This window comes from Montipora capricornis, chromosome 2, assembly GCF_036669925.1.
Source record: "Montipora capricornis isolate CH-2021 chromosome 2, ASM3666992v2, whole genome shotgun sequence".
NCBI lineage: Eukaryota > Metazoa > Cnidaria > Anthozoa > Scleractinia > Acroporidae > Montipora > Montipora capricornis.
In genome coordinates, this window is record NC_090884.1 from 37587739 (window position 1) to 37602409 (window position 14671).

The window sequence follows — 14671 nt, forward strand, 5'->3', positions numbered from 1 at the left end:
CTGAGCTTTTTTAATCAAAGAAACGTTTGGCATATCGTACACATTGCTTTTATTAAACAAAATTGCGTTTCTATTCCACTTATTTTGTTTTCGTCCCCGGGGAGGGTACTCCCATATATGGGCTACATAGGTGCGTGCCGCGAGATAGGGTTCTCAGTCCTTAAATAGGGTATCATTTTTTCCTCATTTAGCAACGCGTTCCTGGATTAGTCCTTAGATAGGGTACCTAAATTGTATCAGTTAAATTGAAGCTTGTAAGCGCCACGTTTAACGAAAAAGAAATGGCTTTTTAAAACTGAAGTGTCCGCTGAAGTATAAGAAAAACGATTTTCATAGAGAGTTGTGTTTATCCGTGCACATTAGCCGTTGTTTGGGTCGCTTGAATAGGGTGTCGTATTTCGGGTTCGGTCCTAAAAAAGGTATAAGTTTTCCCTTTTTTTACCCTTAAATAGGGTCAGGGTTCGAGAGCCTTCGCGGCACACCCCTATCGAAATTTTTCGGGAGTACCCCCCCCCCCCCCCCCCGGGTAGTGTATGAATTTTAACTTAGAGTAAAGATATTATTGGGTTCCTTGCTGTAATAGGTAACGGGTAACAACATGAGTCTGATCTGGCGCCTGATCAGAGTAAAATAAAACCCGGAGAAATGCAGGCTGGAATTAGTCAAAGTTATATTAACAGTTTGTGGCCAATAAAGATGAATGGTTCAGTTCCAGTGTTATTTTGTCCGGAGTTTCGATGTTCCGAGGAAAATCAGTTGGCTACGACACTCCTGTTATTTAAGAGAAACATACAAATAGTGGTCCAGTTTTAGTAAAAATTACAATGCCAGTGTACTGAAGCTGAAAAAAGAAATGATCATTGAGATGTCATCAGGATCTCAAGTTCTCGTTTTGGCTTGAAACATATAGCTAAAAATGAAAAACAGTTCCCCTTTCCCCCAACTTTTTACCTAATATCCTTCTCTTGTTCTCGTTGCCAATGTTCAAAGAAAATGTTGATTACATTCTTTCAAGTCACCTGACCTAAGAAGTCATAAGTGATTATGAAAATCTTGCTTCATTGCGTTCATTTCTGGTCAAACGCTTATTACATTTGCGGTCAACCGTTATCAAGTTACATTTGTGGTCAAGGCTTATTACATTTGTGGTCAATTATTACACTTGTGGCTTCTTCTGTGCAATTTTTGGCCTCGATGATTCGTGAGATATTAGCCATAAAAGAATAAAAGAAAATTATCTATACCCGGAGGCAAAAACGCTAAAGAGCCAATACATTATTCGTAAACTGGTTGCAGATTTTTCAACATTATTGCCCAAAGATTAGGTTGTCCGGTAAAGAAGCCCTTGGCTAGGAGCGAACAACAGCCCTATATTCCTAACACGGCGTTTTCACAGACCAATTTATTTTTAGATTGAATTTCCGCGAATGAGACCGATGAGGAGTCCGATGACCAATCACAAAAAACTAACTTGACGTCATAGCGTCAGCGATGTTGTTGGCGGAAAAGGTAGTCTAAAAATAGATCGGTCTGTAAAAATGCCGTGACATCCTGAGGGTTGGTATGGGAGTTGTTCTTTCCTACTAGTCATTGGCTCCTGCCGATATATTTTGCTTTCAAATTTCAACTTTTCAAATATAGGTAATCGTGCAAAGCACTTTCAATCGTCCGTGCTGATTTCCTGGCTGATCGATTACCTAACAACGACTTCAAAAGGGAGTTGGGACCACTAATTGCAGGTATTGGCAACCTCGTCTATTTGGTGACGACCAGATCTGACAACCCGGGAATCTAGATCAACCTCCCTCTTCAAATGACAGTTTGTTTGCTTTTTTGACAGCAGAAATGTTTACAAAGAATGGGTCTCGTCAGTGTCTCCGTAATATTTCCTCCCTTCAGCACTCAAATTCGAACGGTTATGCTCGTCGTCTTCTCTAATATAGAATGAATATCGAACCATTGAAGAATAAAGCATAACCTTTATGGTTTATATAATTGCAATTTGATTAATTGAAAAGCTAAAGATATTTGTTATTTTCCTTCTTTTAATGCACTTTAATACTCATTGTACGCAAGTCACCTTTGATATGTCGAAAGGCCATGTATAAACACGTGCCTCGAATGACTGAAAACGCTAAACAATTTTTTGCGCTGAGATCGATATTGTTGCTTGGTTCTAAGTGCTGTTACAAGCATACTTCAAATCCCTCTCCAAAAGTTCTGGAGTCTTCCTTGGGCAGTGCTTGTGTTTCATTTGCGACGCTCTAACCTAATGACCTCAGATCGTTGTTTTCATATCATATCATATCACCCATCAGGTATGTGACAATTGGCATATAATCCTAGACTGACAAAAGCGAACACCACGAGACAATTGCTTCTAAACGAAGCCGTTTTGTTACACGGATCTGTTATCTGATCATTACAAAAGTCTCCGCGACAGCACGTCTTGCAGTAAGATTTTTCCCCTCCGCTCCATTTGCTAAAGGGTGTGGTACACTCTCTGTCACAGCCTCGTGTTACTTGTGCCGTCGTTTGATTGGGGAACACAATTCTGTACACTGAGCAGTAATCATACCCCCGTGCACAATTCGATTTCCTTGTGTCCTTCAATGAGTCTACAGTGCAGTGTCTTTCTTTGGAGTTGCAATAGTGGCAGACTATTCCTCCTATGAAATAAAGGCAAAGTCGTACAAGAGTCACTGGGGCTCACAAGACCGGAGCGATTGAAGCGACTGAGAATAATGCTACTCCCCTCTGGACGGAAGGCTAATCTTGTCGCAAGGTTACCCCCAAACACTGTGTCATCGGTACCCATTCCTACTCCTGGGGCCTGGTTCTCGAAAGTCCCGAAACTTAACGGGCCATTTTCGGGTGTCACAATTCCTCTGTATCTCAAGAACGGAGAGGATTAAGTCGTCAAACTTCAATGTCATTTTGTTTTTTGTTACCTTGAAAACATTTCAAAAGATCGGCTTCCCAAATCAATCGGTTGCCAGTTTCTTAAATGGCTTTGCGGGCCCGAGAAGTTTTCGAAACGTTCGAGAAACGGGCCCCAGGGGCCCGTTTCTCGAAAGTCCCGAAACCTTTTCGGGCCCGAAAAACCATCTGTGAAATTGCCAACCGCTTGTTTTGGAAAGCCGATCTTTTAACATGTTTTCAAGGTAACAAAAAGAAAAATAACTGTGAAGTTTGACGATCTAAATCCTCTCCCTTCGTGAGATACAAATGGAATTGCGACACCCGAAAATGGCCCGTAAAGTTTCAAGACTTTTGAGAAACGGGCCCCTGGGCCGAGGCGAGAGAAACAGTAAGGAGCCAAGTTTCTTGTTAAGGAAACTCCACCTTTTCTCCTAACAATACATTAAGTGATCGTCATTAGTAAGTACGAGCTTTCTTTCTTTGTTCACTTAAACTTTAGTGTTGCCTTGGAATATTAATGCCGAATCCAATATGACTGCCATGAGAGATTGAGAACTATACTTTTACGGTAGACGGAAAGCGCCAACAGAATTTGCTGAGTCGTGTTCGATTCCAACTACTACCAAGCAATTTCCACAGCGAGAATGAAGGTAATTTTCTTAGTTTTTCTATCTCATTAACACTAGGCATTCTTATTTCTTATACAATTGACCTGTGGTTATATTTTATAGTTGGATCTTTGAAAGTTTCTATGTGACATTTCTCCCGTCCCAATTTAGTTACCGTATTTCATGATGGCTTTGATCATTTAAACTCAAATGACTGGATTGATAGGATTGTCTTTGATTTACTCCGATTATTTTCACCGCAACATAGCAATGTACTTACCTTTTGTCTGAAGAACATCTATGAACAACAAGAAGCAAACTACGATACCTTGCAAACAAGGTATACCCATGGATTGCCCAGCTGCAAGTGATAAATTACTAAACAAACAGAGAAATATTCAGAAATGCAAATTAGATGCACGTCTATTTCAATCAGGGTAACAAAGAGAATAGATCCCCGAAACATCGGTCTCTTGCAATGATACTTTTAAAAATCTAGTTTTAGGTACGCAGCTATTTTTAGAGAGGCACCGGATTGCCCAGTTGTAATGACGTAATGAAATTTTAAATATGGGCGGCACTGGGAACGAGAACTTAAATTAACTTTGCGAAACTAAAAATAGATTTTAAAAAACCTACGATGGGGCATGGGGATCCGTTCTCTCACCTCATCCTCAAAGACCCCTTTCCCTTTTCCTCAACTATGTAGGAATACAGACAATTAACGTTACAAAGTGTTCCACAAGTGTTTCTCCTCAGGTAAAGATAAAAAGCTGCATTTACCTTAAGCTAAAAATAACGCTAACCTTTACTCTAACACTATTGTCGGAAATAGATAGCAAAGAGAATGCCCCATAGTAGACCCTCTTAGGATGAATATTGTTGAAAACTATTCTTGGTTCTGTGTCATACTGCGTATTATCATTCCACTATTACGTCATTTTACCATATTTGGTCAAGAGAACGCGCAAAATATGAGACAGTAAGACACTGTAGTGTCCCGGTTTGACCGGTTTAGAACAGAGCAAATACGGACAGGACATGAGTTTTTCAATGAAAGAAATTGTTTTCAACGCGATAGAAAGCCTGAGCATTTAGCTTGTCATCGCTCGTCACTCGTCATTTCGTTTATACAATCAAATAAAGGACATTTGGCTGGCTTTCTGTGCTGTTTACATCGTTCCCGAGCGCCCTGAAGGACAGATAATGCTTTTTTTTTTTAGAAACACTCTTGCCAAATAAAAATTGAGAGGAAATAACACCTTTTTGTAGTGGAATAATTAATCTCTTATTCGATGGTTTAACATATAACACACGCGGACATTTTGCTCATTGCTCGTATTTTTCTTCGCCCCTGCGGGGCTCGGAAAAATACTATACGCAACTCGCAAAATATCCGGGCGTACTAGATGTTTCAAGGACGACACCTTATTGGTCAGTTTGTTTCCGCACGGTCATGGGAACAAAAGATAAAAAAGCACCTTTCCAGCATGAACGTGATCTAAAAATAAACTTGAAATAATTATCATGAGGCCCTGGGAGTCACTCTCTTGCCTCATACTCTCTTGCATACACCCCAATCCCAAACAAGTTGGTTGCTGAAATGATTATTTTTTTTCTATATACTGTTAGGACCCATGACTGGGAGCATACAAGTTCATTGCATTTGTCCAACGGCGTTTTTACTGACCGGGTTATTTTTAGATTGATTTTCCCTCGACACCAGACCTTTCCAGCTAGTCACAAGTCTTGTATATATGGGTTATTGACCAAGCTTGTTCTGTCAAAATGGCTGGATATTCGTTTTTCGCGTGTTCATGCGTCGAAGTCCATAAACGCGCAAAAAAAGAACAAGGCCAATGTCCAGCCATCTCGACCGAAAAAGCTTGGTCAATAAAGGATTTACTATATGGGATAAAGCACTACAAAAATGATTTTTGATCTTGTGAAACCGAGAGAGAAATCCCGAGTGGACAATATAGCTCCATATTGCCCGCTCGGGCAGCCCAATCGCAGCGCGGGATTTGGCTAATCTTGCCCGCTCACGGAGCTAGTCATATAATAAGAGAAATTATTACCCAGGGGATTGAGAAGGTCACACTTTCAAGCCAAATCTTACTATAACTGTGTCATAGCCAGCAATTAACTTAATCGATTTGTTTAGGAGACGCTTTAATTTAGGTCAATTTTCTGGAAATTGGTTGTTTGACGAACAACTCTTTTGAAAAGGATAGATATAATATTGTGTGTTGAAACATCTGTAAGTACAATACAATTTTATGCTTTCAACTTAACCGTATAAAATTATTCCTTTCTCTGAACGGCAAAACTAGCCAACAAAACGAAAAAACCTGCACTAGCTAAAGCAAAATGTTCAACTCTAATGACCGTTCGATGAACGGTACATGTAATACATATGTACAGTATTCAGCACAAAAGAGAATTATGACAAATTCTTTCTTTTTTAAATAACAAAACCTAGCGAAAACAGATCTAGATACCAAACACTTGAAATTGATACCCCAATAAATTCTAAAACGGAAATGTCACAAGCTATGATTTAAGAATAATACAAGAATATTTTCAGCCTAAAATCGGCAGAAAAATAAATATATTCAGCCTGGGCCGGAAAAACAACATTCTTATAAAAGAAAAAAAAAAGTGTACCGCAACTGCGCGTAGTTTTGGCAGTGGCCAGAGTCCGTATTCTTGGTGCTGGCTAAAAGAAAAGCGGGCCCTAGCGAAGAGAATGGTTTGGTACTGGAACTCTGTTCCTCTGTATTTCAAGCCCGGTGCTTTAAACACTTGGTCACACTGCTCCCAAACCTCATCCGTTTATCAACGCATACGAATAGATCGCACAACCGAGTAGAAAGGGATGACATTGGCAGTGCTTTGTCAACGAACCTCCAGTCGCTACTCAGCGCTCGTTTGTTGCAGTTGTAATCATCGTTTTGTCTTGCGATATAATCTATCAGTCTCGGAACCACCATCATTTCTTTCCGTTATTTCGCTCGACGATTTTAAGGCTCAGCGACAAGATTAAAACGAACTTATTCTGTAGTCCATTTTAGCAGACCAGGCCTGATCAACGGAAAACCGGTCCGGAGTTTATATATGCAAACTACTTCGGTTATTTTTTGGAAGCGAACGAAGTGGCCAAAACGAATTCATATCCGAGCGCGATTTTTGTCTAAAAGAGCAAACTTTCAATCGGTCAATATTTAAAATTAAAATCAGTGCAGCAAGGATACATTAACTACTTTAAACTAACGTAAAAGTTTCAAGATAAGTAACACCCAAAGGAAAGCTGATTTTATGCTGCCATAATACAAAAACACCTGTCTTCATGTGTTGCATAGAATTATCAACAGTGAAGACTGAGTAACTTCTCGTACGTATACTCACCGTTTTGGTATGCAGTTCGTTCAAAATCGAGCTGATGAATGCAGTAAAAGTATCATATTTTATGCCAAAATAATTTTTAGCGTCATATAAAAAATTTAAGCTTCAAATTTATTCTATATTTACATTTCTTATACTGTGGCATTGTTACTCGCCATTGTAAAACAACCGTTTGTGACGTCATGTGACAAATAGAATTAGAATATCGCGAGGCAATGAAGGGCCGCGAACGCCCAAAGTGGGGAGATACTCGTGATCTTTCTTGTCAAGTAAACTAGCTCTAGCGTAGACGGCCTTCCCTGACGTAGCTAAGACATTTCTGTGGGAACTTGCAAATCTAGGAGTTCGTCTAGCGTCCTGGTAACGTCATGATAACGTGGTGTCCATATAACTGTGACACGGTTGACTCTTAAGCCGGTAACACACGTTGCACCTCCTGTTCAACAAATGTTGAACTGTGTGTCATGCAATGTTGAAATGTTGAACGTTGTTGAACGAAATAGGGATCAGTTCTATTCCGTTCAACATCTTGCTGCTTGTTGAATGGCCCACTTATCTACAGAGCTAATCGAAGATTTGAAAGTCGAGAAGCTGATCCAGTCCGCGTAGAGGAAGCTCGAGAGAGAATTGCTTTCTTGTTTGAGAGAGTTCCCTCCCAATATGTCTTGGCCAGTTTAATTAACGGACTCGTATTGTATTCAGAAAGCAATACATGCCGGCGAACCACTATTAAAATACCGGATTCTATAGAAGCCGCCAAATGAAAAAAAGCCTATGCCAACAATTTAGTTGCGTTTAATACTAACCTCACATGATATTCAGACGTTATGCCCCAATCTCGCAATCCCTTCCAGGGGTACTTTAGACCATGAGCAGCCTCTCTCTAATTTCTCTAAATCAGTAGAACGGACGTGATTCCTCGCGGCGCATATTTTCACAGTCTGGGGCAAGTCAAATGAGGCACCTAACACGCTAGCCGTACTTTTACCGTTTCCCAAGATGAATACTCATAACTAAACTGTCGTCCGGGTAACTTAAAACAGTTTATTTCGTATTTAAAACATCTCAGGAGTATTCGTCAAAACATCTGGTGTACTCAAAGTAAGACAAGATGCTTTCTTGCAAATAATCAAATGCTGTCTCCCGCTCGTGGCAAATATCCCTTACTTCCACACGCCTTCTCCATTGTATCTTGTATCTAGAAGCTCCGGAACACCCACAATTTGCGGGTCAATCGGGAGTTCAACGAACTCTGAAAGAGCTCCCGGTCTTTAAGGGTCTATTTACACGGTACGATGTTGTCGACAGGCCGTGGGAACTGAAGATGTTAAAGTCACGGCAATGAACATGTACAAGTACAAAGAAGGATTACGTTTTTGCAAACGTTGGCCGCGAAGCACTTATATTTGAACAGGCCGTGGGAACTGAAGATGTTAAAGTTACGGCAATGAACATGTACAAGTACAAGGAAGGATTACGTTTTTGCAAACGTTGGCCGCGAAGCACTTATATTTGAACAGACTTAGTTGATTAGAGTGGAATGTGAAGTGCTAGGTCACTACCCCATATGAACCGTGTGAGCGTTGTAAATAGCCCTTCACATTACACTCTGTATCATACAAAAAGCACATAAATACTATGGACTTGTAAAATTTATAAATAAGAATCCGTTTTTGGGCTTTTCTTCTTCTTCTTATTTATAACTTTTTTTTTTTTCGGGGGGGGGGGGGGGGGGGCCCGCTGTGGCTGCGCGTGCGTAAGAATTCTTTGCAATGTAGAGGGCATTTTCAAGTGGAAAGGGATGGGCCTTATACTTGTCCAATATCATTCATATTAAGCGCAACCGGTTATGGATAATTAATGATGTCTCGGCATTCTGCGCGATGGCGCTCATCAATCGTTTTCTAGTCTCACGTTCACGTGACTTGCAAGGTTCAATATGGCGGCCGCAGCATGTGATGATGAAGAATCATCCTGGTATGAATGAAACCAATGCCATCCACCATTTCCGAATCTGCCGCCAAAAATGGACAAAAATTGGTAATTTTTGCTCGACAAAAGTTGAATGTGTTTATAACCATTCAACCAAGTCGCAACATTGTCATTTAACAGGCTGCAACGTCGTGCAACATTTCTTGAGCAACAAATGTTGCACAATGTTGAACAATGTGTCACCAGTTTAATGGACACCCTACTGAGGACTTTCTCGGTTCGAAATTAATTGAGGTTAAATTAGCAAACGGTTGCGATCACAAGATACCCTGTATTTCGTAGACCAGTTTTCCATTCAGTTGTTAATAGTCTAAAAAGACAAAACTAATCCTTACATGATTAAGAAAATAACACAAAAAGCGGTGATAAACATTGTATTCCATTGTATCACCGCTGCCGGTTTGTGTTATTTTCTTAATCAAGCTACGATGGCCTAAGAACAAGAGTTATAATCCTTATATGATAACAGCTATAACACTGAGAATTGCAATAGGAAACATGCCACATTTCATGTCCAATGCAGTGGATGGTGGATTGCAAGGATCATAAAGATAGTTATTACAAAAGTCCCCTTTGCAGCATACTACACAATTTTTGGTTCGTTGATATGGTCCACCCGTGGTATATGAAGTTATTGTATCAGCTTCCTCGCATTCTGAGGCACAATATCTTGTAAATTGGTGGTAGGAAGTATTGCCGGGTGGCTCTTTCTTATAAATCGCACAATAGTCGTTGTTTCTTGAGCATGCTCCCTCGATTGCACCAGTCAGAGATCCGGGAGAGCATTGGTTAGCTTTTGAGTCGCATTCATAACAAATCGCTCCACCTGAAATGACAATTAAAATGTCATTATATCAATGCAAAACTACATCCTGTTTCTAATATGATTAGCGGTTTTTCGTTACTGTTCCCCGAAATGGCACTTTTCTGGCCATTCTGCCAATTAAAACACGGTAATTTCTGAAAATGCCATTTCCAGATTTCTCCGCGAGCATGGCAACCAGCTTGCCTGCTTTAAAAAGCCGCATCACCTCTTTTCCAGGATTTTCTTCAATTTCAACATGTTGCAATGTTGAAAAGAGGTTGGAAAAGTCCGTAAAAACGACAGCAGTCGCTCCTCTTACTTTTGTCGACTATTTCTGCTTGGCTTGATTTCATGAATAAGTTGATGACTCAAATTAACCGAACCCAATATTTCTCCACGAGATCCCTAAAACCTAGCTGACCTAACCAACCTAAAGAAGAATTCTTTTTTTTGGTCGTAGTAGCACTTTAAACAATGAAACGGACGTTTTTTCACAGCTTTTATCAGTACAAACGTTTACTTACAGTAAAACAACAGGAGCGTCAAAGGTCTTTAAAATGAATAGCAAATTGCAACCGGATGATTCTATAAATGTGTTTTTTATCACAAAAATGTGATATGCGAAGCGAAGGCTGCACACTTCTCTTGAGAGTATATAAGCGAGTACTTATTTCACTATATCAGCAATGGCTAATGAATCGACACAAGACAAAAGTGAACAACATATTTGAGATAGGGAAAGTTTATTGCGAGAGAAAGACGTTCAATTTTTCAACTTAACTTAATTTTAACTCTTTTCACCATTAGACTCTCTTACTACATAATAGTTATACATTGCAAAATCGCGTTGTGAGCTTGGGGCGCCTGTGTTTAGACATGACGACATTTTTGCAAAACCTCGTACTAAAATGACGACGGTATCACGTATTTCCCGCCAAAATGACGCTGGTTTTTGCGCGCTCACTGTTGCTCAATGAGAAAATCCCGTTTTCGTCCTCGTCCTCGTCCTAGAATTTTAAGGTTCCTAATTTCTTCTGCACCGTCAACTTTTTCGCTCCGATCAATCGTTGTTTCTAGCTTTTTCAGTTTGTCTTAGAGACAACTGTTCCATTTCTTTTGCTGTATTTTATTTTATTTTTTTGGTCTTTTGCTACAATATACATGTGTTTCGCACTGCAATCGAATAAATCTTCCAAGTAATTTTGATTAAAAAAATCGAAAAAGTAATTTAACTTGAAAATATCAAGTCAGAGCGTGACAAAATGATTGCGTGATGCGCAGAACATATGCGCAATAAAATGAATTGAAATGAATTTATTCCGACCGAGTTAGGTGTAGTTTTTTAAAACCAATCGCTTTGTCGCGCATGTATACATTTCATTTCAGACACAATACATGCTCTTATGAATTTACACTGAATTCGGGTATTATTGAGTCGCATTGATTGATGCTAGTCTCCATTTAGTTGATCGTCGGATTGAATGCAGTCCTGAGGAGGACTCAGTGTCTGTTATTGTTCAACCTGTGGCTGGAAGCCATCTTCAGAGTCAAGTGATCAGGTTGATGTCATTGTATTTTGCATAATCGTTGACTCTGGTTGTTGGGATAATTGGTTGGCAGAAGATTGTTTCGTTTTCCGTTAATTGATTACTACTCACTGCTAGAGAACATAGATCAGTTGACTTGAAAGATGAATTTCCATCAGGTTGTAGAAATGTCCACCTCGACGACCAAACTACATCAAGGGGCAGGAAGGTTCACAACCCCCCTCTCCTTTCCTTCATTGGTCTTAGACGTTAGTTGAAGTTTTTGCCTCGGGCAATTATCCTTTAAAGTGAAGAGAGCAACCTTACCTTCGCAATGCAAACACAACGAAAAGGCAGCCAGCAACGCCAAAAAAAAGGGAAGCATATTAGTATGTGCCATCCCCTTGTATTGGCGTATCCAGATTATTGAGATTCTTTATGGAATCGTCGTCTAGGGAAAAGAGGAAATGAGACTTAGCCCAGATGGACCTTTGACGATCGTGACAAAGGTCTTAGCTAGTGTTAGGTTTGAAGTACCTCAAGTCTCCATCGGTGGAGCGCATGCCCATTGTAGTCCTTTTTGGGTAAATGTTACAGGACTGTGTACACTAAAGAAAAAGCGTGGTTGTCACACACAGAACTGAGTAGAAAGACATTCAATTCAGAAGGCAACAACGTTTCCTTGCTTTGCCTTAAGCCGGCCACAAACTGGGCGAAAATAGCCCGGTGCTAATTCCGCCGCGAAAAATTCGCCCGGTGCGCGGAGTTAATTTTTGCCGCGGCGGAAATAGCGCTGAATGTCAAACATATTTGGTATTTTCTTCGCCGCGAAACTTTCTGACGAAAATTTCGCCCTGTGCGCCAACACTGGAGGAACTTAGCGATGGCGACGATAACCTCTTTTCGTCAAATGAAAATACCCCAATTGATATCTGCGCTATTTAAGTTAAAACTAGGGGTAATCGAAGCTTAGGCGAGTGCGTTCGATGTTTGTAGGACGGTACAGGTTTGGTACAGGTAGCAACTGAGGGGGAAGGGTGGATGGTTCGTGCGATAGGGAAATGTTATTACAGTGGAACCCCGATACAACGATCCTCGATATAACGATATCCCCGGTATAAAGATAAACATGCTATGTCCCGGCAAAAGTTACTGTAAAATGTATGGGACAGAACCCCGATATAACGATCTTCAATATAACGATATTCCAGATATAAAACTGAGTTCTTAACGTAACGAGCGTAAAATCTTCCCCGATATAACGATATTACAGCATCAGTACACAGATACAACTTCAAATGTTTAAGTTTTGTTTCCCTTTTACGATTCATACCACAGACTTTGTTGTGTAACCTTGATAACGTCTAATGCTTTACAAATTGTGAGTCATTTGATACTCATTACAAGTTTAATTAAACAATATGTACAGTTAAGTAAAAAAGCACATGTTAATTTTACCCCGATATAAAGATATTTTCGGTTATTTTAAGGCAATATCGTTATATCGGGAGTCTCGTTATAATGATACCTCGATATAACGATCTAATTCCACTGTACTGCATCTATGAACGTGACAACTTGTTAGACGTAATCATTAACTATTTATTTGGAATTCTACAAGTAGACAACTACTGAAAATTACTCTAAAATGAAACTGTTACTTGCAAGTCTTTTCAGCTTGTGGTATTAAAGACCTAAGATTACTTTTCTGTGCTGAACGCTGGGACACAATAAATTCAGTTTGTTGATTTCAATGCCGTAAATATCACAAGTCATGATGAAATGGCGCCGACGAGCGTCATATCTCGGTAGATTTACTTTGTGGCACAACGGCCGCCAAGCAAAACAACCCGGTTTGATGCAAGCGCGAGGAGTCGCACACATTTTCCAAGGACAGTGACGAACCATGCTTAATCCAAAGTAAAATTTTACCGACTTCAGTTGACAGACCTTCAGCAATCTTTCAGCTCTTTTCAACGATGAACGATGGAAGATTATCACACCTCACCAAACGCTAGAATAATGAACGCCGACGAGGCACAAATCACCACGTGCGTTAGTTTGTCAAAGTGAGGCAAAACGTAACCAAGCGCCTCAAAGCGAGGCAAAAGTGTGTCGACGAAAATGCAATCTCGAAAAAACTTCCCTTACAACACAAATCAGGGATTGCGTTCTCGTACCTCGAACGCAAATACTAAGTTAAGTCATTACGCATGTCACTTCAGGGTTAAAAGGGCACTGAGTTAGTGACGATGCATAGTCATATGTTAAAGGAGTTTGAATTCGTCGCGGAACTACTGACGCATAACGGACTCACCACGAACTGACCTTTACGAAGTTCTTTTAAGTGTTCATGTAGCCTGTCGCTTTGAACAGTAAGCCTTAAATGTGATTTAGCGTAACAGACGTCCTATACAACTGTGTTGTCATATTTGTGTGATACGTAATCTTTAAGGGCCGATTTACACGGTACGACCTTGTCGCATGCGACAACGGCTTGCGACAGGCCCACCACATGATTTACGATTGTTGTGTACGTCAGAAAAAATGTCGTAGCATTTTAAAACATGTTTTAAAACGCTGCGACAATCGTAAGTCTTGTCGTAGGCCTGTTGTGAGCTTGTCGCATGCGACAAAATCGTATCGTGTAAATCGGCCCTAACAATCTAGAGAACTCTGTGTTCTTGAAGAAGCCTTCATAATAAGGTATCGTCTGATGACTTATAACAACTTTGCAACGTGTCTTATAACAAGTCCCGACAACTTTCAAAGCGGCGTAACCGATTTTTGAAATTTTCTCTGCTCGTGCTTGTTCTTAATTGTCTATTACTGAGTGTATTTGTTATATTGCGATCAAACGTCTCTCAAAAACCAAGACAAGCTGACTGACCTTTTCGCTGTCGGCAAGTTCGGATACTTCACTACAAACTACTCGGAAAGCAACTAAATGCCACATGGTAGCGTACTCGCAAAGATACTGAATGAGTGATGTGAAATCGAATTTGTTCCCTGGAAATGTTGAGGTCTGTATGACTGTTTGTTGCATGAAACAATTAACATAACATAACTTGAACATCGGGGAATAGCCATGATCAATATAAATATCAATTTAACAGTGGCATTTTAGTATCAAGTTGACATTACCTTCTACTTTTTTCAAGACTTAAAGAACCACCCAGATGTCGTTGGAGTTCCGCGATATAGCCGAAAAAATAAAAGGTAAAATTTACTTTGATAAACCTCCGTGTGAAAGTCACGCTTGCAAGAATTTAATGTGTTACGAATTTTGATTGTTTTATCTGACGTCAGAAATTTCCTTTACAATCGACTTAAACCGCAAACATCTCTCTATATCCATGGAAACTAAATGTATGAATGATGCTGTGTATTGTTTAGGCCATTTCAAGAAATCT

The 14671-nt window shown here is 40.0% G+C and overlaps 2 long non-coding RNA genes across 2 annotated transcripts; both read right to left on the bottom strand.

Moving 5' to 3' along the window:
* Window positions 1-2027: 2027 nt before the first annotated feature.
* On the bottom strand, window positions 2028-8609 carry LOC138020624 (uncharacterized). The gene is made up of 3 exons (XR_011126328.1): window positions 6939-8609; window positions 3811-3908; window positions 2028-2669 (listed from the first exon to the last, which is right to left on the bottom strand). It is a non-coding gene; the product is annotated as an uncharacterized lncRNA (long non-coding RNA).
* A 1005-nt stretch (window positions 8610-9614) lies between these two features.
* LOC138020618 (uncharacterized) lies at window positions 9615-14557 on the bottom strand. The gene is made up of 3 exons (XR_011126327.1): window positions 14403-14557; window positions 11586-11709; window positions 9615-9753 (listed from the first exon to the last, which is right to left on the bottom strand). It is a non-coding gene; the product is annotated as an uncharacterized lncRNA (long non-coding RNA).
* Window positions 14558-14671: the final 114 nt, after the last annotated feature.